The sequence below is a fragment of the Cuculus canorus genome, chromosome 6 (assembly GCF_017976375.1).
Source record: "Cuculus canorus isolate bCucCan1 chromosome 6, bCucCan1.pri, whole genome shotgun sequence".
NCBI lineage: Eukaryota > Metazoa > Chordata > Aves > Cuculiformes > Cuculidae > Cuculus > Cuculus canorus.
Window position 1 is genome coordinate 36,839,019 of NC_071406.1, and position 20,821 is coordinate 36,859,839.

Consider the following 20,821-nt stretch of genomic DNA (forward strand, 5'->3'; position numbering starts at 1 on the left):
CTGTCTCTCACCTGGTCAGCTCCCGCCTGTTGCTGATGATGAGTGGCCTCTTCACATGAGGACTTGGGATTATGATAAAGGCTCTTCAGCTGCAAAAATAGTCAGAAAATACATACTGAATAGAGCTGGCTGACATGGAGAACTCTGGGTCCACATGAGATTTTGACATTTTGAAATTTGGTTCTCTTCTAATTCCTAGCATATAATATTTTTAGATGTGCCACAAAACATACGATCTGTACAACATTCCTTTTGGAAACACATTAACACACAGTTTCCAAAATTAATTTGTTCCCTCCAACCTCAGCAGCTGCTGAGTGAAACAAAAATACTTTATAGTTTGAGTATAACCTTCACCTACAGAGAAACAAGAACAACAAAGAGATGGAGATAATAAATCTGTATTCACTTAAAAGACTGTATTCCTTAAAATATGATTTGGCATAACATAACTCAACAGCATACTGTGGACTATTATTATGGTTGACTTGTCAAATGAATTGTGTCAATGTAAATTAAATGCTGTTTTTACATTTTCCCCCCCTTGGAAGAAATTTCCATTCCTCTTCAAAATTTCCCATGAATTCAGAATACACATTTCTCAAAGATGCGGTTGTTATTGTTTATGAAATGTCAAACTTTCCTGCAAAACACACTGAGATTTTCCCAACATCTCCCTTTTTTTTCCAAGCTGAGCACAAGAAATATTGCTGAGCTCTTAATTCTATCATCTTAGAGTCATCCCTCTGACAGAGTGGAGAGTGGCCCCGTAAGAATCAAGTGTTTTCATACCTCATCAGATACACAGCAAATACCAGAAAACTCAAGTGGGCAACGGTGCGCCCATCAGTGCCAAGGTATTATTTTAACAGTGATGTGAATTAAACATCGGTGCGTATGAAAAGACCTCACCTGGAGTTCTGTGTTCAGTCCTGGAATGACATGGAGCTGTTGGAGTGTGTCCAGAGGAGGCCACGAAGAAGGTCTGAGGGCTGGAGCACCTCCTGCATGAGGACAGGCAGAGAGAGTTGGGTTTTTTCAGCCTGGAGAGGAGACGAATCCAGGGAGACCTCAGAGTAGCTTCCAGTGATGAAAGGGGTTCCAGGAAAGCTCGGGAGGCGCTCTGGGTCAGGGAGGGCAAGGACAGGATGAGGGGGAATGGTTTGGAGATGAGATAGCAGGAAGAAATGTTTTGCTGTGAGGGTGGGGAGGCCCTGGCCCAGGTTGCCCAAAGCAGTGGTGGCTGCCCGATCCCTGGAGGACTTCAAGGCCAGGCTGGATGGGGCTTGGAGCAACCAGATCCAGTGGGAGGTGTCCCTGCCCATGGTAGGGGGTGGAACTTGATGGGCCACAAGGTTCCTTCCAACTCAAACCGTTCTGTGATCCTATTATTAAAATTTCTGCCAGGCTTATTACATTTGAGATAAACGAGAGTCAGCACTTGTTCCCTTTGACTGAAAGTCAGCATAATGCAACCGGATTATTCCGTATTTCTCATGGGGGTGAACAACAGGTCGAGAAACCTTAGCCTGGATCAGATGTGTTTGCTAAATGCCCAGTGACCTAGAACAAGCTTTGCGACTGCTTTCACAAAAAGCTGCCATCCATGGGGACGCTGCTGCAGGAGGGAACACACCAGGTGTCGCGATATTGATTGGACCCAGTCTCTTAAAGCAGATTAGGCCTTGCTCATGCTCCCCTGGAATGTGAATAAATGGAATAAGCAGTGAAAACAAACCTACAGAATAGGGATTCAAAATGCTGAAGGTCAGAGTCAGACCCAGCCCTCATTTTGGATATTTATGTGTTACCATTTTGCAGCTGTGTTGAACACACGCCTGCATGTGGCTAAGGGACTTGGCACGTAACAGAGATTTTATACATCTAAATCTACTCGAATGGTGCTTAAAGAAGACTTCTGAGAGGGAAAAAAAACATGCAGAAGGAACTCACCAGTGTGACATCTCTTCCTGACCATCCCTCATGGCTTGGCCTTATAAAAAAGATCTTATTCAGTCTTATCTCTCTGGCTGATAAATTAGGTGACAGGCGAAAGCCGGTGCTTTCTTGAATTCTGCACTATGAAAACTGATCTAACATATACATCATCACAGAAATGCGTAGATGTATAAGCATATTCATATGATAATCTCATCAGAAGAACTCAAAACCTTTAAAATTTTAACACAGACCAAGAGTGAAAATTGCTGAAAGAAAAGCAGTCAGATGTGAATAGTGGTGTTCATGCAAAGCAAACAGACTGATATTAATACAAACGTAAACCTCATTTGCACCAAAGCCCTGCCGATACGGCATATATATCAGAAAGAAAAAAAGAATCATTCAGTAGAACAAGCAGCAGTAAGAATAGGAGAAGAGCTGAGCGTTGGTTTTGTTAATACAACAGTTGCTGACATCCTCCATACAAGCCCGTTAAAAACGAGTCTCAACTGGAAAGCATAACGATCCCGTAAAGATGTTTGTAAGGAGTTTGAAGCACCAACACAGTCTTGTTGCAGTTATCATATATTTTACCATTGCTGTTATGTCTGTTCTATTACTGGACTTGTCCTTCAAGATTTGGGTTTATTTATGGCCATGACGCGTTGTGCCAAATTTCAGTTCAAAACCTAATTCTAAACCAACTGTGATTGTGATTATTTTCATCCAAGTCCAGTAGGTTTGCCTGAGGGCTTCAGCATGTGCTGAATAAGAGCTCAATACGTTATGCTCTTCAGACTAAAGGCCAATGTTTGTGTTTGCTTCTACGAAGCCCTCCCTTATACTGCATCTCTCAGAAATAAAAAAATAACAATAAAAAAAGAATAAGACTTAATCTTTCCCAGTCTTAGTAATTAAACTAAGAATTACTTAATTAGAATACTGTACCCCGTATGTTTTTAAGAAGTAAACAAGCAAGCTTTATATCGATTCTTACTCCCACTAATAACAAATTTCTAAACACTTTTAAAAACATAATGTTAATTCAGCTTTCCCAAATGTAAGCGAAAGAAGAGAAATTATCTTCATGAGAACAGACCCATCACCACCCAGTTCCAATACCAGCAATTTCATACTGATATGAATTTGTTTAAAAGGTGACCTAGACAATGAAGCAAGTATAATTAAATTGGAAACAGCTAATTCAATAAAGTACTGATGTCAAAAGTAATAATTAGAGGAAATTTTAGTGCAACATTCATCTGCAGAAAGGACCATTTTGGAATAATAATATACTTAGGTGAAAAATTTTCAAATATAAATGTCTGACAATGACTGATTGAAAAATAGTACCAAAAGGGGCTTTATTTTAATATATTGCAAAACAAGTAACAAAAGAAACAAGATTGCTATCATTAGTGTGACACTGCTGGTTTCACGGGAACAAAGGAAGCCTATTGAATTATGTTAAAAAAATATGCTTTCTGGCTTGAAATGGTTAAGTATTATACAATTAAATTTTTTTCCAACTTAAGCATTAAAGAGGGGGCTCGTGTCAAACTCCTGTTTTCCAGAAGACAACTGTCACTGCCCAGGCATGCAGTGAAGAGCATCTACCATTCCCACTATGCACGAGAAGGGAGAGAACTCAGCGAGCACGTAAAGTCCCATTGCATCTGCTCGCAAGACGGAGGGTAATCCTCCCAGCTCATCTTTCATCAGTTTCTGTAGGAAATGAAGATGAGTTTAATATCAATTCCATATCTTGATCCACTACTCCAGTACACTTATTGAGCTGAGGCCAGAACGGGTGAAATAACAAGTTGAGCTCTAGAGTAAAGGTCACGCAGAAGCAAATCTGCTCACTCTTTAACCACAAAGGTGAAGCTCACCTGTCCAGGACAGAGTGCATATTCCATAAACCTTCGACAACGCAAGACAGAGGAACAATGTCCTGATCAACCTCATCTCGTGCCATTCCAACCCAAACGTAAGGTATGTATAAATCTTTCTTTTTATAAACAACAAAATAGTAATATTATTTGAAATAAAAAAGTAAAAACTATCAAAAATAAACTGTTGTCCTACAAAAACAGTTCTCACAGAGAGAAAATTATGAGAGAAGGCATGAACAAACCAGACTTCTGCACTGTTGCTTATTGAGTAACAGCCCCAAACCTGAAATTTATCCAATTTTGAAGCACTGCTGATTGTTTGCCCTGAAAAAAATAAGTACAGTCTCTTAGGTGAACTTCTAAACGTGCATATACATAGCAGAAACATTCCTCTAACGCTGTCCATTTCTTCCGGACAAGCTCCATTCCAAACGAACCTTAAAGATCACCCAGTCCCACCCCCTGCCATGGGCAGGGACACCTCCCACTGGATCAGGGGCTCCAAGCCCCACCCAACCTGGCCTTGAACCCCTCCAGGGATGGGGCAGCCACCACTGCTCTGGGCAACCTGGGCCAGGGCCTCCCCACCCCACAGACAAACATTTCTTCCCAAGATCTCATCTCCATCCACCTTCTTCCAGCTTCAAACCCTTCCCCTCGTCCTCTCCCTGCCCTCCCTGATCAAGGCTCCCTCCCCAGCTCTCCCGGAGCCTCTTTCCACACTGGGAACTGCTCTAAGGTCTCCCCGGAGCCTTCTCACCCCCAACTCTCTCAGCCCATCCTCGCACAGGAGATGCTGTCACCTGGACCAGGAGGCTTTAATGCACTTCTGGAAAGCAGATGTCACAGCCGTAACACCATTAGGCGCTGTGAGGAGGAGCCGATATCCTAACACATTAATTACTCTCTTTCAGTCTTGGACTCTAAGCCACGAGCCACTGTGCTAAACCTGAGAACTGGCTCTCTGGATCTGTAAAAGATTTCATACCCATTCTAAGCACGTTTTCCTCCTGGCTTGCTAAACCAGCTCCTTGACAGTGCTTATTCTCAGGTGACATTGCTGTATCTTCTAGTTAATGACCTGCACAGGTTTTTCAGCAGGTTCCTGCTCTCCACACCTTGCTGTCTGCTCCATTTCTAGTCATCCTCCACCTTTATAACAGGAAAGTCGGAAAAAGGATTGAAGAAGCAGCAAATGATGAAAAAAACTATTTAAAAGTAGCTATATTACCTGTCAAGAAAGGTGTTAGATACTTGACCTACTCCAAGCTTGAACTTTTCTTCAAGTAAGAGTCCCAGCAGATTAAAATAATGCAACATCCAAATAAAAGCTCAGCATTACCGAAAGAGTGGTAAAACATTGGAACAGGCTGCACCCAGGGCAGGGGTTGAGTCCCCCCCCATCCCTGGAGGAGCTCTAAAAGCGTGTAGATGTGGTGCTTTGTGACATGGTTTATTCGGCACGGTGGGGCTGGGCTGATGGTTGGACTGGATGAGCTGAGAGGGCTTTTCTGACCTTAATGATTCTGTGATCCTACAATTCTATAAATTGGGGAAGGTAAATGAAGGCTGGAATAAAATATAAAGACCCCACAAACAAGCAGGAATCATTTCCTTGTTGAGAAAATAAGGTAACTGAGTTGGGGTTTGCCTTGTGCATCGCAGGTAATAACACCATCTCAGGTCTGACAGCCAGCGTCAATGCAATAAGAGGAAGAAATACCGCAGCTTGATCTTCAGCTCCCACGCTGAGCCAAAACCTGGCCGTTAGAAAAACCACTGATTGACTTGTCAGCTGAGCCAATTTGATCTGGAAGTCTCAGAGAAAGAAAAATATGGAAGCCCACAGTGTCATTTTTCCAGAGTCACTTTTTTTTCTGACTACAAGCACACTTTAATTTGTCAGTCAGAGTCTCTCGGTCCCACATAGATTTTGTTTCCCTGGAGACGAGTCTTTTAAATAGCAGTTCAAAACACCAACCAGACTGGAAGAGGAATTCAATTAAAGGAAAAAACATCTTTTTGCAGTGGGGGTCTGTTCTAGTACGAGCTTCTGGAACATGTATGTCTTGTTCCCCTAGGTGCATGTCTGGCCCTTTAAATTTATATATTATTACTTATACACTCTTTTATTAAAGGTACAGATAAACCAAGTAAGATTTAAGCTGATAATTTAATTATACTGATATTTGTTATTTTCTATTATTGGCTAATAACTAGAATTAGGACTATTTCTTCAACCTTTATGTAATTTCAACCATTCCCTTATTTGTTGATAATTCCTTCACCATAGTTTTATTCATATACTGTTGTTTCTGGGTTTTGATTGAATTAGATACTTTCAGCAGAAAACAAAGTTAAGGAATAGTTAACCTTAATGACATGCTTTTTAGACCAAGTCCACCGGCGGAATAATGTTGGACCAGAATCATCCAGCCCAACCACCCAGAGGTGCTGGATCAAGAGATCCCCAACCCACACGATTTCCTCTTGAAAATTCTCCTAATCTGAGAAAAATAAGATTTCTTATCCTCTGCTGCAACTCAAACATAATTCTTTGTCTGCAAACACATAATTTCCACACATAAATATCATTCCCTATGAAACCTTTAAAGATAACCTTTTAAATGAAGGAATCAAGAGGGATATGCATATGCTTGCAATACAGCTCTTTGGAATTTCATAGAATCATAGAATCACCAGCTTGGAAAGGACCCACTGGGTCATCGAGTCCAACCATTCCTAACAGTCCCTAAACCATGCCCCTCAGCACCTTGTCCACCTGTCCCTTAAACACCTCCAGGGAAGGTGACTCCACCCCCTCCCTGGGCAGCCTATTCCAGTGCCCAATGACCCTTTCCATGAAAAATTTTTTCCTGATGTCCAGCCTGAACCTCCCCTGGCAGAGCCTGAGGCCATTCCCCCTTGTCCTGTCCCCTGTCACTTGGGAGCAATAAGGTCTCCCCTCAGCCTCCTCTTCTCCAGGCTAAACAACCCCAGGTCTCTCAGCCACTCCTCGTAAGACTTGTTCTCCAGCCCCCTCACCAGCTTTGTTGCTCTTCTCTGGACACGCTCCAGAGCCTCAACATCCTTCTTGTGGTGAGGGACTCAGAACTGAAGACAGTACTCAAGGTGCAGTCTCACCAGTGCCGAGTACAGAGGGAAAATCACCTCCCTGGATCTGCTGGTCACACCCTTTCTGACACAAGCCAAGATGCCACTGGCCTTCTTGGCCACCTGGGCACACTGCTGGCTCATGTTCAGTCGGCTGTCAACCAACGCCCCCCAGGTCCTTCTCCTCTGGGCAGCTTTCTAGCCAGACTTCTCCTTGTCTGTAGCACTGCATAGTGTTGTTATTCCCCAAGTGCAGGACCCGGCATTTGGCCTTGCTAAACCTCATGCCATTGGTCTCAGCCCAGCAGTCCAGCCTGTTCAGATCCCTTTGCAGAGCCTTCCTACCCTCCAGCAGATCCACGCTTCCACTCAGCTTAGCGTCATCTGCAAACTTGCTAAAGGTGCGCTTTATTTGATCACAGATTAATAAAAACTCAATTTTTCACTTCCAGTCAGCTGTGCAAAAGTTACTAACAGAAATAAAACATTAAATCACTTCCAAGCCCTATTGCTTGTAGCAATGATAGGCTCTTTGTAGAAGCTAAACTTCCACAGCCATAAAATGTGCAATTAAACCTTCGTTTTCTTCACACATTGAAACACAATTCTCTCCTTTACCTGTAACATTCGCGAACTGAATTTGGTGCCAATTTCCCAAACACATTTACGACAAACACATCTTACTCATCCCAAAAAAACAGTAAAAAAGAAAAGAACTGTGGGGGGGAAAGAAAATAAATAAATAAATTGAAAGCCTAATCCACTCTATTTTCTTGCTGTGGTGTTTGATTAGAGAATGCAGGATATTCTACATCACTGTGCTGGGCAACAAATAGACTCTCTTGTGAGCACCGAAATCATGGTATAAAACACGGTCTACGTGTTGAAGACTAAATTGTGCAAAGTCGACTAGAAATTAAGTAAGAACAAGAGTAAGCTTTTCCTTAAGCCACTCAGTCACGTAACACACTTCATACTTGTCTTTAACATCCTGCCAAATCCACCATCTCTTCACATTATAAACAACTGGCACTGTTTGCTGTGGTGCTGTGTTGCGCATTTGAAGGCCAACACTCATCCTCACTCATGAGAAGTGGGTCTAAAGAGGCACAATATTTGGAGGATTCTCCTCTTCCTTTTACTACTATAAAAATCAAATAATCCCTTCACCTTTGGCTAACAGCCGCAGTGGATGCTGATCGATATAGTATCAAACTTCCTCACCTCTCTGTTAGTGTGTCTTTGTCGTACATGGAAATCATGGAATAGTTTGGGTTGGAAATGACCTCAAAGCCCATCCAGTCCTGGGCAGGGACACCTCCCACTGGATCAGGGGCTCCAAGCCCCATCCAACCTGGCCTTGAACCCCTCCAGGGATGGGGCAGCCACCACTGCTCTGCGCAACCTGGGCCAGGGCCTCCCCACCCTCTCTGCAAAGAACGTCCTCCCTATGTCCAGTCTAAATCTGCCCCTCTCCAGTTTATACCCGAACACCCTCGTCCTATCACTCCAAGCCTTTGTGAACAGCCCCTCTCCAGCGTTCCTGGAGCTCCTTCAGGTACTGGAAGGTTGCTAGAAGGTCTCCTCGGAGCCTTCTCTTCTTCAGGCTCAACAACCCCAACTCTTTAAGCCTGTCAATACAGAACAGAGTTTAGCATTGCAAAAATCAGTGGAGAGTCAACTATTTCTTCCACATCGCACCACAGCGGATCGCACACAGTGAGGAATTGTACTACCATATCGGCTCTTAAATAGCAGCAAGAAATAATACTATGTGGCTTTGCTAATGTCAGTATTTATCAAAAGATGAGACAGAAGCATCCATAAGGAGTGGTTTCCTTTTCAAAGATATTGTCAGGATAACAGAAAACAATTAGTATCTAATTTGCATAAAAGTAAATATGTACTTATATACTTAATGTAAAGAAGTTACTCAGCTGACCCCACTGTCCTGCAGGTTTTCAAAGCAAATTTAGACTACTGGGAGGTTAAAACTTTGCACAGTGCCCAAATAAGAGATACAGGGGAGGATTTAAGTTTTGCTCAGTTTGAATTGCTGAAATTAAGTATTTGACCTCCTGAAGTTAAGAGCATTTGGCATTATTTAATCCTGAGAAAAGCGCAGAATTATGACAACAGTTTCGTGGTAGATGTTTAGTAGAGAACAACACATAGAATGCAAATAATTTCAGTCTAGTAATTGCATTACTATTATCATGTTTACAGCTTCAACAGAAGCAGTGCAAGTTCACCCACACTTTGTAGCTGAAAGCTTATTAAATGTAAGATCAATAGATTAATAGGATCTGACTTCATTTTAAAATAACCCAATTATTCTTCACACAAATGCTTATCTCTAAAAACACTGTTTCTATGATTACGTTTGTTCTACTATTTTTATTATACATAAGCGTGTTAAATTGTTATTTAAAATATTAAACTTACTTCAAAGCATTAGGGTAGGGAGTTGTGCTTTGTTTTTTTTTAACTGAACCTAAAGGATGTAATATATCCTTTATCACAGAATAGTTTGGGTTGGAAGGGACCTTTAAAGATCACCCAGTCCCACCCCCTGGCAGACATCTCCCACTGGATCAGGCTGCCTAAGCCCCATCCAACCTGGCCTTGAACATCTCCAGGGATGAGGCAGCCACCACTGCTCTGGCCAACCTGGGCAACCAGTTCCTCCTCACCCTCATGGTGAAGAAATTCTTTCTTATGTCCAGTCTAATTGCCCCTCTCCAGTTTATCCCCATTCCCCCTTGTCCTGTCACCACAAGCCTTTGTGAACAACCCCTCTCCAGCTTTTCTGTAGCCCCTTCAGGTACTGGAAGGTCACTATAAGTTCTCCTCAGAGCCTTCTCGTCTCTGTGCATATGTAGACACATAATCATAAAACAGAATAAAAAATGTACCCTTTAACAGAAAATAATTTCAGAGTACTATTCCAATTAAACAGATTTATTACAGACTTAGGCTTTGCTCTGTTCAGCTGAGGGAACAGTGCTGAAAAACCAGGAATTGCGTCAGTAAGATGGGACCTGAATCATTGGACAGCCTGGAATTTGAGCTGGAGCAAATAATTCTCCTGCAAGGTTTCCTGTGCCATCTTTAACTCACCAAATTTAGATGCAGAAAGGTATTTCTTTAGCCTTCTTTCTCCGAAAATTCACATGGCCTTGAAACTCAGTCGTAGCTCACTGAACCTCTGCGAGCTGAAGGAGCACCAGGATCAGCATCTTTCCTCCAGCTGACTGCAGGAGAAGCTGTCGAGAGAAGCACTCTCCCTCACGGCAGTAATTCCTTCTGGAGTGCGGTGTATGCTCTCAAAGATGACACTAAAGAGACAGACAGTATATTACAGAGCCGCAAAGAGAAACGATCTGTCTTAAGAGATAGGAAAGCTGTGATCAAAAGCAAAAACCTGATTTTTGCACCTTTCTCCTAAATTTCTTAGGCTATCTAAAAGTGCAGGGCAATTGATATAGGAGACATTATCCGTCATTCCAACTTCATTTACAATATGAACTTAAAAATTCATGCTATAACAAGAGGAAAAAATAAAAGAAGAAACTGCATTGCATAAAACCTGAAAACAAGATCTCTTTCAATCGTTTCCTAAGTAGGCGAATTTTACTGGTTGGAAGATGAAAATCCTAACTACTAGAATTTAGTCTTTGATCAGCCTCTAGCATCTCCTGTTCTAGCATAACATATATAATTTCTAGAGCTGTAATTTATACATCCTAACTTTAGTCAGAAGTTCTAGACATAGCAGTGTACAGATTTTTATATATATTATATAAAATATATGTAAATATATATTTTACTAAATAAAGTATTATTTTTTTACCCAAAAAGCTGCGCTCCAGTTGAAAAGAAATGCTCAGTTACTTTTACCTTTCAAAACAATGATGTAATGAATTGCAAAGCATTTAGCATAAGAACACCATTGACTATTTAGAATAATAAAATAAAAATTAGGTATCAGCACAAAAAGTGCCAAAAAGAATCCCTCTTGTAAAATTCTTTGAAAAGGAGAAAAAAAATCCTCCTAGTCTATAGAGGCTGAGGATCTGCTGGATGAAGGATAGTGTTCGATTAACATTTACAGTTTTGGGTGATCTTTACTAATCTGAACACCAGAGAGATTCAATTCTCACCTTCACTGGCATCGATAATTTATACTGCCTGCATCCTGGTGTCATCTTTAAGCTGTTGAACAAACATGCCCCACAGTAAGTCCCGAGAGATATCTCTTCAGGAAAAATCATCTTTCTTTTATCAAAGGACGACTATGACAGGTAGAAAGAAGAAAAATGGGAGGGAGAAGAAGAAAAAATAAAGGAAAACCACATCAACAGAAAAGGACAAAAAAAGCCTGAAGACAAAGGTAGTTTCTATAGGGAACAGAGAAATTCAGTATATCGAGACAAGGGACACAGTCCTGGTGCAGAGCTGAACCCCCACATAGGTTCTAACCATCATCCTCCAGAGAAAACTTTTTTGCTTCACTGCACATACAGTCTAGACAGATCATTTGGAGAGACCAGCCTAAATCGAGGCAGAAAGAATACCACCCACACAGAACAGGTAAAAATTATCAAAGATAGAGGCTGCAAAAAAAACCTGCTCAGAAAAGTTTGAATTCAATTCTGATTTCAATTGAAATTCAGAAATAATTCATTTTGGATTTACTGTCCCCATAGAAAAGGAAAAAAAATCCATCTAGGTCACACACTTTAAAGAATGAATGATTTTTTTCCCCCTCAGACAGAGTGAAAATCAGAGGGATAAGCCACTTCAGACCTGTTTAGTAGAAACTTTTAATCTTAGAAGTTGACAGAAAAGTTTAAGATCAGCTACTCACTAGAAAGAAACACAAATCCTCAAGAGATTAGATGAACAATGGCAAAGATAACGTCCTTGTATCTCCACTGAATTATATTCTGCTTTAAAAATACATATGCGATGAGGATTATCATTATTACCATTGTTATTGGATAGAGAGAGTGACGATAATATAAGGAATGGTATTCCCTCTGCAAATAGTAAGGGAAAATATATATTCTCTCTGTGCATTACTCAAAAAAGAAATCTGAACAGTCAGTGAAGATAGGGAAAAGTTGCATGCAGTTTGATTTATGCCAGTTCATCCCTTTCTGCATAGCCTGTGGTGCCTAATGACGATCTGTAATGAGTCAGGGTCAAATGCATATAAATAAATGCCCTGCCAATTAGGGAAGGCTCTTTAAAGCATCTTTTCTACGTACTCCATTCCAAACTGCATTTTCTTGGGGAGAAAGAAAAAGGTGGAGTTGATATAGTAAGAAAAAGCCCCACTTCTATTCCACCTGTTTTCTTGTGTTTGCTTTTTCTTTTCTGTCGCTTGTTGGGTTTTTTTGTTTTAAGGAAAACTATTTTCCAATATTTCATCCTGACGCAATAATAACCAAGCATTCAAAGGTCAAGATGAATACCTGTGATGGATTTCCATATACAAACATGTAGTATGCCTTCTCCCTGGAGTTGGGAACGTCACCCACAGGGCAAATGCAGCATTAGCTTTACCGGCAAATGACCAGAATACCTTTCAAGTTTCCTAGGTTCCTACGTTTCTGTCCAGCCGTTGGCAGCTAAGGCAGCCAATCCAACATTTAACTGAGGTAAATACACACCCAAAACTCCATTAATAACATCATTAAGAAAATTCTGGCCTTCACTCATCGCCTGGTGAATCTCAAAATGAACTGGCGCAAACTAAAATTCTGCTATGACTTTTCTCACAATTCTTGCTATTCCCTGGAGATACCACCCCTGAAATATTTGCTACTTCTGCCTGGAGTTGCCTGCATTAGCTTAGAATTGCAGAATCACCGAGGTTGGAAGAGACCCTTAACATCATTGAGTCCAACCGTAAACCTAACACTGCCTGATCCACATTAAACCATGCCAAGAAGTGCCATGCCTACACGTTTTATGAACGCTTCCAGTGATGGGGACTCCACCACTTCTCTGGGCAGCCTGTTTTAACACTTGATAACCTTTTCAGTGAATAAATTTTTCCTGATATCCAACCTAAACCTCCACTGGCACAACTTGAGGCCGTTTATATACATAGATAGTATAGAAAGGTGGACTTACGTGTGTGCAAAATGGTTGTGTGTAATGATATCCATCAGATACAAACGCAGAAGCTGTATTTGATCATGCTCATGGCACACCCAAGTACCAGTGCTGCCTGGGCAGTGTCTGTGTGCACCAACTACAGAAATCCCATGCTGCCTTTGCCCAGAAGTTTAGGCTTTCGTCTTAGACAGAAGAAAGCCCAGGTAAGGAAAGACAAGAACATTTTGGGATTGTCCTAATGAAGAGGAGATGCACCAGGTGGGCAGATCAGCACTTTGATGCCTGTACAGCTCCTTCTTCATTTGTAAGGAGATGGAGCAGAACAAGTGAATGAGCTCATGCCAGCCCAAAGAATTAACAGACAATAAAATGTACTCTAAAAATCTATACGTGAACTTATAATGAGTTTCTTGAAAAAAAAATCTGAGTCAACTATATTTATGAATCCCCACAGTGCCCGTCTCAGAAACCTTCATTATCTAAGGCAATTAAAACAAGTAGTGGGGCAAATACCTGCTTTGCTAACGTACTGAAGATACTCTTGGTTTTGATTGATAAGAGTCAATAACACATCAGCATGATGCAAAGATAAAAGGCATCTCTCTCTATTAAAGTAAACACCCTTGGCTAGGCTAATTGTTTATCTTTTGCTAAATGTCTCTACTGTCCTATATTTATCACCTGAGGAAGAGACTATTATCTGTAACAACATCCGACTCCCCTCGCATTATCATCGCTTACACCTCCTTCTGTCTAACATTCTGGACCTTTCACCGCCTTCACATTTGGACCAGTATCTATCAAAGGAAATTGGAAATTACCAGTGTCTCAATTTTGCCTTTCATCTGATTCACGAAGCACTTCTCATAATGCAAAGCGCAGTTCATGAATTGCTGGAGAGCCAACAGCAGAAAAGGAGCGCATCCATTTCCATACAAATGACCTCGTTATTATGCAGACCAGGGATAATTTATAGGGAGGGATTCTCATCTAAGAACAGAGGTCCTGCTGGCAACGTCCTTCTGTTTATACACGTGGAAATAAAATTTCAAATCTATTAAAGAAATATAAATTTTCAATGGGTGAGGTGTGCCTCATGCTGACCCACATCGAAAGCCCCGATGGGATGTGGAGCCCTGGCAGACAACCAGGAGCGTTAATACCAGCACAAAGCTTTTTTCACCTCTTTATCTATCAGCAAAACAGTATCACGAAGAAAGATGTAAAAGGCACTTTTAAGAAGGTGTTCATATCATAAAAACCCATATTTTAAATGCACAGAGATAAGTAGTAAGATGAAACACATCTAAAATAAAGATTTCTTCTATAATTACCTTAAAATCCACATATTTATAACAAATAAAACCCTGTTTTGTCATCATCTCCTTTCATTATTAGGGTCTTGTCTGCCGGCCACTTTTTGCTGTGTGTTTCATCACTTATTATTTAGAAAGGTTTCACCTACAGATTACACAGGTGACTGAGTTTGAGTTTCCTTCAGATATAAAGGAAAAATGGTTGAATATTCTCCAAAGGATTCTGGTTTACAAGCTCTATCTCAGAAAAGCACATCACAAATACAAAAAAGACAGGTTTGTGTGAGATTTTTTTGTAATTTTCCTATCCCAGTCAAACAACAAATCACAGCATTTGGCTGCTGTTAGCTATTTTCTGCACTTTAATTTCACAGGTGCGACATTCTGAGCTGGGTTCCTAGTATAGATTTACCAAAAAAAGACAAAAAACTCCTTCCTTTTGAAATGGTTCTGAAAGAGAGACGAAGACTCAAAACTGGTAATCTTTTACAGATACATCCCACTCAGTCTCTTTCAGGGAATAAAAAAGGTCCTTCTCAAAGTTTTACTCAGGATACGGAGAAAATCTTTGTTTCAGGAGAAAGTAAAACCATGGGACGTGGAAAAAAAAAACCCCATGTTTTTTTCCTTGGCTTACTTATTTGTGCAGAACTATTTATATTGTAAGTGCTGCGAGGACCAGCCATGGCAAAGCTCTCCTGCTTTTCACCCTTAATACTTAATTTTGAATTTAATTGTAATTTGAATGATGATTTAAGCAGATGGGGAAAATGTGAGTGCTATGTGGGATGAGCAAAACATTCCGAGGCCGTGAAGAAGGAGATCAGCAGAAGGGAAGGATGCAGCTACCCTGCCCTCACCCTTTCCCCATGTCAAAAGGAGAGCAGCAGGACTGACATGTAATTACCACTCACCAACTGGCATATGCGAGTTGTGCCAGACTATTTTGTTGCTTTCTATCTAGAAGGTTAAACATTCTTCGTTAACAGCTCATATACCATCGATGCATCTCCCCCAGGTGCACTCTTAACTTCACATCCTTAGGGCTGCTGCTGTCTGGAGCCTCAAACGGACCGAGGGACCAACCCGGCTCCTTAAGGCTAAAATGTGCTTGCAAGCATCGTATCGAAACATGGACTTCATACAGCTTGTTTTCTCCCCAAACGTTGGCTTTTCACATTAGCAAGTTTCTCGCTTGTTAAAAATGGCACTGAACAAATTAGCAGAATTATAGATTCAGTTACAAATAACTTACTGTACCAGCTGAAGGGCAAAACTCGTTACCAATGCCCCCGCTCACAGTAGAACTTCTTTAAATTGGATGGAAAAAGTACGTACAGTTTAATATCAAAATATAGCAGCAGATGTTTTCCTACGATTCTGGTATTGAATAGACTTAGATTTTATTTTCTATTTTCCATTTTAATTTCTCCTTCACCGACAGCTTTGCAAATAGCAACTTCTGTTCCTGACATTTTTACAGCAAGGTTTGTTTATTAATTTAAAATTTACACGTATATATACACACAGCATCCTAAAAAAAACTATTTATTCTTAATTATCTGGGAAGCTCCACCAAAACAGAACAAATCTCATTGCTCACACTAGCAGCAACACATTGGCAGCTGACAGGCTTTGAGCAGTCAACTGTACTTGAAGGAGATACCAAAGGAAACACCCATCTCAATAGTCAGTTCTCCTCAGCATTACTTAAAAGCAACAAATTACAGATTAAGTTGTTAGGTAAGACCCATTTTCTAAATATCACGAACTAAAATTCCATAGAATTGAAAAAGGGAATGGCAAGGGCACTTGGAAATCTCAGCTTCTCTGAAAATATCGGCCTTTTATAAGATGCTTGGATATAGGAGGGGATACAGACCGGTTCCTACGAAAATTAGGCGTGGACAGGAATGAATTATTAAAAACATAAATGCCCAAAACATCAAGTTCAGAACAACAAGCTAGCTTCGACTTCAGCCATCAATTTGTTACAGTGGGACCACCTCACGATGAAAGCTTAACCTTACCAAAGAGGTACCCAGGTAACAACCCCATAGCAGGAATCACAGTCAGCCAACAGTAGGATTGAACAGCAACTGGAAATCCTGATCACAGGTTCAAGTCCTAGACATTGACATTTCCTCTTCCTCTTTTATTAACAATTAAAAGCCTTTAGCGCTCACCACGTTTGCCCTCATTCTAAGTCTCAGTATATCAACCACTACAGGTAATATTATAAACGTACGCACGATCCCCAAACTGTGCCCTTCGTAAGGAGGACAGCAGCGTGGAAAAGACCTGCCCACACAGCTCGGACCACCGACAGCCTGGGGTAATCCTGATACATTAAACTAACAGAAATTAAGTGAACAATTTACCAAAGTCAAACTGTAAATTCAGGGGCCGCAATCCTACTCTTAAATTCACCCTAATTGCCTCCTCTGCCAGGGTTGTAAGCAGTGCTGTCCACGAAGAAGCATCAAAGGATTGAGATAACTTTTACTCTGAGAGATGCTGGGAAATAAACCCATACAATTTATAGCTGAGCCTGCAGGTTTGTCGTAGCTGAGCGTATACCACCAAGAAACGGAGGAAAGCGGTATTTATGAGACACAGCAGCCCCCACATACTTTTCTTCAAACTACTTGTTTGCGGCCTAGAAGCCTTTGTAAATGTTGTGATAAAGTAAGTGCCAGAATAGGAAGCAGCCATGCGTGTGATAGGAAAATTCACCAGCGTGGCGGGGGAATTTATATGAACGCTCACATTTGTTTGTTTGCTTGTTCGTATTTTTTACAGCAGAGAGACTTATTATACTGGATGCTCTGGATCACTTGTAAAATATGCAGGGTTTCACGAACTATCTTTGCAATTATAAGAAAGAAATGTTCCGCTTTCTTTTAAGAATGATTCCAGGAAACTGGTCCTGGCAATTTTATATCCTGTGTTGTGTGGCTTTATCCCCCCTCACTTCGCCACTAACCTGCTGGAAAAGGTTGCTGTTGATTTATGCTTCTGTTTGCGAATTACACTGTAGAGTATCAGAAGCAATAAGAGCTGGAAAATTGCTTCTTACAGTCAATGACCTCCTTGTAGTTTACTTCCTTATTTTATCATAATGGAGACATATTCACATGATGGAGATTTCCCTACAAAAGAGAAGGCTCCGATCCTTGACCTTAATGACAATGTTTTTCTACCTGCTCAAAGCATTACCAGTATTTTAGTGACAGCCAGCTCCAAGCGGGGATTTAAATAGCGTTTGTTATTCAGTGATAAAAGCGCAGTCTACTGAAATAACTACTGCTGTTAAGAAAACAACGGTTTATCCTTTAGATTACAGTACCGCTCATATAAGCTTTCATTTCTTTTCAGCAACTAATTCATCTTCCAAACAGGCCCAGCATTGCTCGATCACCGCTCTTAAGACTATTTATTTGTACCTTAAAATGAAATAGAAGTCTCTAATAATGGCCCAAAGACTAGAGAAATCAGTGGGAGGCTTTTCCTCCTCTCCAGCAGGGTCTGATCAATCTCTATATGCACCAAATAATTACATTTTTCAGAGGAGGTACTGAGGGCCGCCTTCTCCTGTTGTCAATACTCATGTAAATGAGGATTAACCCCATCGCAGTTGAGTTAATGGAATTACATTGCAATACGTGACAGCTGAATTAGGTGCTCAGCAGGATCCCTTTCCAAGTAGAGGCTGAAAGTCAGTCTGGGAAAAGATGACGCAGAGATGCCTAACATCACATCTTCTGTGAGCCTAAATGCTTGTTACTCATGACAGATGGACTGCTGCAGCTTGTGGAGTTGTGGTCAGCCAGCTTGGATCAAATTGGACATCCTGAATGCATCTCAGTCTTTTAGCATCATTAATTGATTGTTCACAAATAGAAAATAACCAGAAGAGTGTGAAACTACTACAGGAGAAAGTTTCCTTTCCTAAGCCCAGCTCAGCATTCTCTCCTTTGTAAGGAAACAGAACTTATAAATTCCCATCATTCATCATCCCCCACCCTGTAACTCATCAAACACCACAGACCTTCTCACCCACGCTTAAGGCTCAGCCCTACTTGACACCAAGGTAGAAGTACCAAAGGTGTTCGGCTCCCGGGTTTGTCAGAAGAGATGGCATGAAATGACCAAGGAGACAGATTATTATTCTGACTGAAGAAGTGTTTACGGAGCAGATTCGACCATTATTAGAGACTCCACATGACAGATGGCACTGGAGAAAATCAAGCGTCACGCGTTCTGCCACTCACAGGAATACTTGTTAAATAGGATACAGAATAGTTACTAATGAAGATAACACATAAGAGAGTATTATTCTGCTCTAAGGCTTGATTTGACTCAGAGGGAGCATTTCCATCTATCCCAGCCTGCTATTTCTTTTCACAGAATCTTTGATGCTTTTTTCCTTTCAACACGTTTTGTTCTGTTACCTTGATGATATGGCTGTAAACAGTGGAATGAGATTTCTCCCAGGTTTCTTGACAAATTTCATTCCCTAAAAAAACAACCAAGGTTACAAAGTCAGTTTTCTTTGTCTTCCTTACTGTGCCACTCCAATTAGAGGCCCCTCTGTTGATGAGTTCTTACTTGTCTCATCATGTTAGATGTTGTAGTCTTTATGCTAAACATTTTATATGCAGATTTTTTGTGTCTCCTTAAATACCTATTGTCTTCCTGCAAATTAATAACCAATTATTCAGTCGTGTTCACCCCTGTTTTATTCAAATGTTTATATCTCGGTCTACAGAATTTCAGGAAGCATGTAAAGATTTTACTGAAGTAAAAGCAAATGCCCAGAGCTTTATTTAAATTAAAACAAAAGGTATGAAATTAGCATATATGAAAGTAAAATAGAACGTCAGAAGTTCTACTCCCCCTCAGGCCACTCGGCAAATCTGACAAACGTCTATCAGTTACTATACTGAGTAAGATATATATCCATGGGGCTGAAAAGTTTACCCTCTGGTTATGGTTCTCCAGCTTCAATTACCGGCTAATCCCTACATATCTAGAATAACCGAAACAAGGCAGTGACCCAGTGAAAGTCCAATTTTAGAAACGACATTCAAAAAGTTTCAATAGAAGAGAAGGTAAATACTTACATCACAAAGTAATTGAGGCGCTGGATGTCCAGAAAATCTCCTGGGAGATGCAGGTTTTTATTCAAGGAATTGAAATAAAAGCAGAAGTCCTCCACTCCAAAAACACGTGGCGACCATGAGATACATATGAGCAGACACAATGGGGATGCCTCACAGAGGTGGTGTGCTTAAAGATGGCTGATTGAATTGAGCTCTTGTGTCAAAGGGCAACTACACTTCCAGATCTCACCTGGGGCTGAGCTTTCAGAGACAGCATGAAGATACAGGAAGGAGTAACTCCAGATCCCCATGTTACAGTAAAATAATAGAAGTCCAAATGTCCAATGAGAGCAGGAACAAACCAAGGCTTCCCTTTGATATGAAATAAAAGTCATCTGATTTGGAGGGTTTCATCCTTGCCAGTCTCCTTCCAGACATTAAGGCGCCCTGTTGGAGCCAGGCAAAGATTACTGTTCTCTCAGGACCAACGCTCCACACAAGAAGAGAAATTCAAGGAGCTCAAAGACATACTAAAAAGGATAAAATATTTCTGAATCTTGCGTCCCTTTTCCACCTTAATGAAGAATTGCCCAAGCAACTGCCACGCTGCTGGTAAGAGAAACAGGAAGAGCCCTCAACCCCCTCCTGAAGCTGAAAGGGATGTACAATCACAAGAGCATTTATGCTGTCACTGAGATACAACTGGATCCCCACCATCACGCTCACAGCACCGGGCTGAAAGGCACGGGCACGCCATTTCTACCGGGTTATCTTTCCAGTGATTAAGTTTCCTGCTATAAAGCAGAGGAAATTATATTTATGCTATCAGTAATGTAATCAATTACAGTGAACAATCACAACATGTTAGATTAGGATTTATTTCAGGACTTACTGCTAATTATCACCCAGAAACTCTATCAATCAGTGCATCTCAAAGGAATTTGTCGCATTAATCACAGGGCAGAGGTGAAACTTGCGGGTTTAGTCAAGAGCTGTGTCCATGGCAATAACCAGAGATTAAATTAATTCCGTTTCCAACTCCTCTTTCTGAAACACTGATACTGTTGTCTATCTTTCACCTCTAGCTTTCATCACCTAAGAGATGCTTTTTTATGGACACTTCAATTCTATAAACACATCAATATTTCTTACTCACTCTTATTTTTTCCCCCTTGACTCCTGTAAACTCTTTAATACTCCAGCAATAAAGAATATTTCATTTCCAGTCATTCTCTGAGCAGCACAAATCCATTCCTGAGACCCACCTCTTCTTACTTAAACAACTATTGATTACAAACATATATAAAGATCACCGACTGAC

The 20,821-nt window shown here is 40.9% G+C and overlaps 1 long non-coding RNA gene across 3 annotated transcripts; it reads right to left on the minus strand.

Annotated features, from left to right (window-relative positions):
- On the minus strand, positions 1-20,522 carry LOC128852548 (uncharacterized). 3 transcript variants are annotated; one of them, XR_008450471.1, is made up of 5 exons: positions 19,522-20,522; positions 18,850-18,914; positions 10,071-10,288; positions 913-1,004; positions 1-89 (listed from the first exon to the last, which is right to left on the minus strand). It is a non-coding gene; the product is annotated as an uncharacterized LOC128852548 (long non-coding RNA). The 3 variants fall into 3 exon arrangements; XR_008450472.1 differs by having other exon boundaries at positions 913-1,043; XR_008450470.1 differs by having other exon boundaries at positions 913-1,123.
- Between the last annotated feature and the right edge of the window lie 299 nt (positions 20,523-20,821).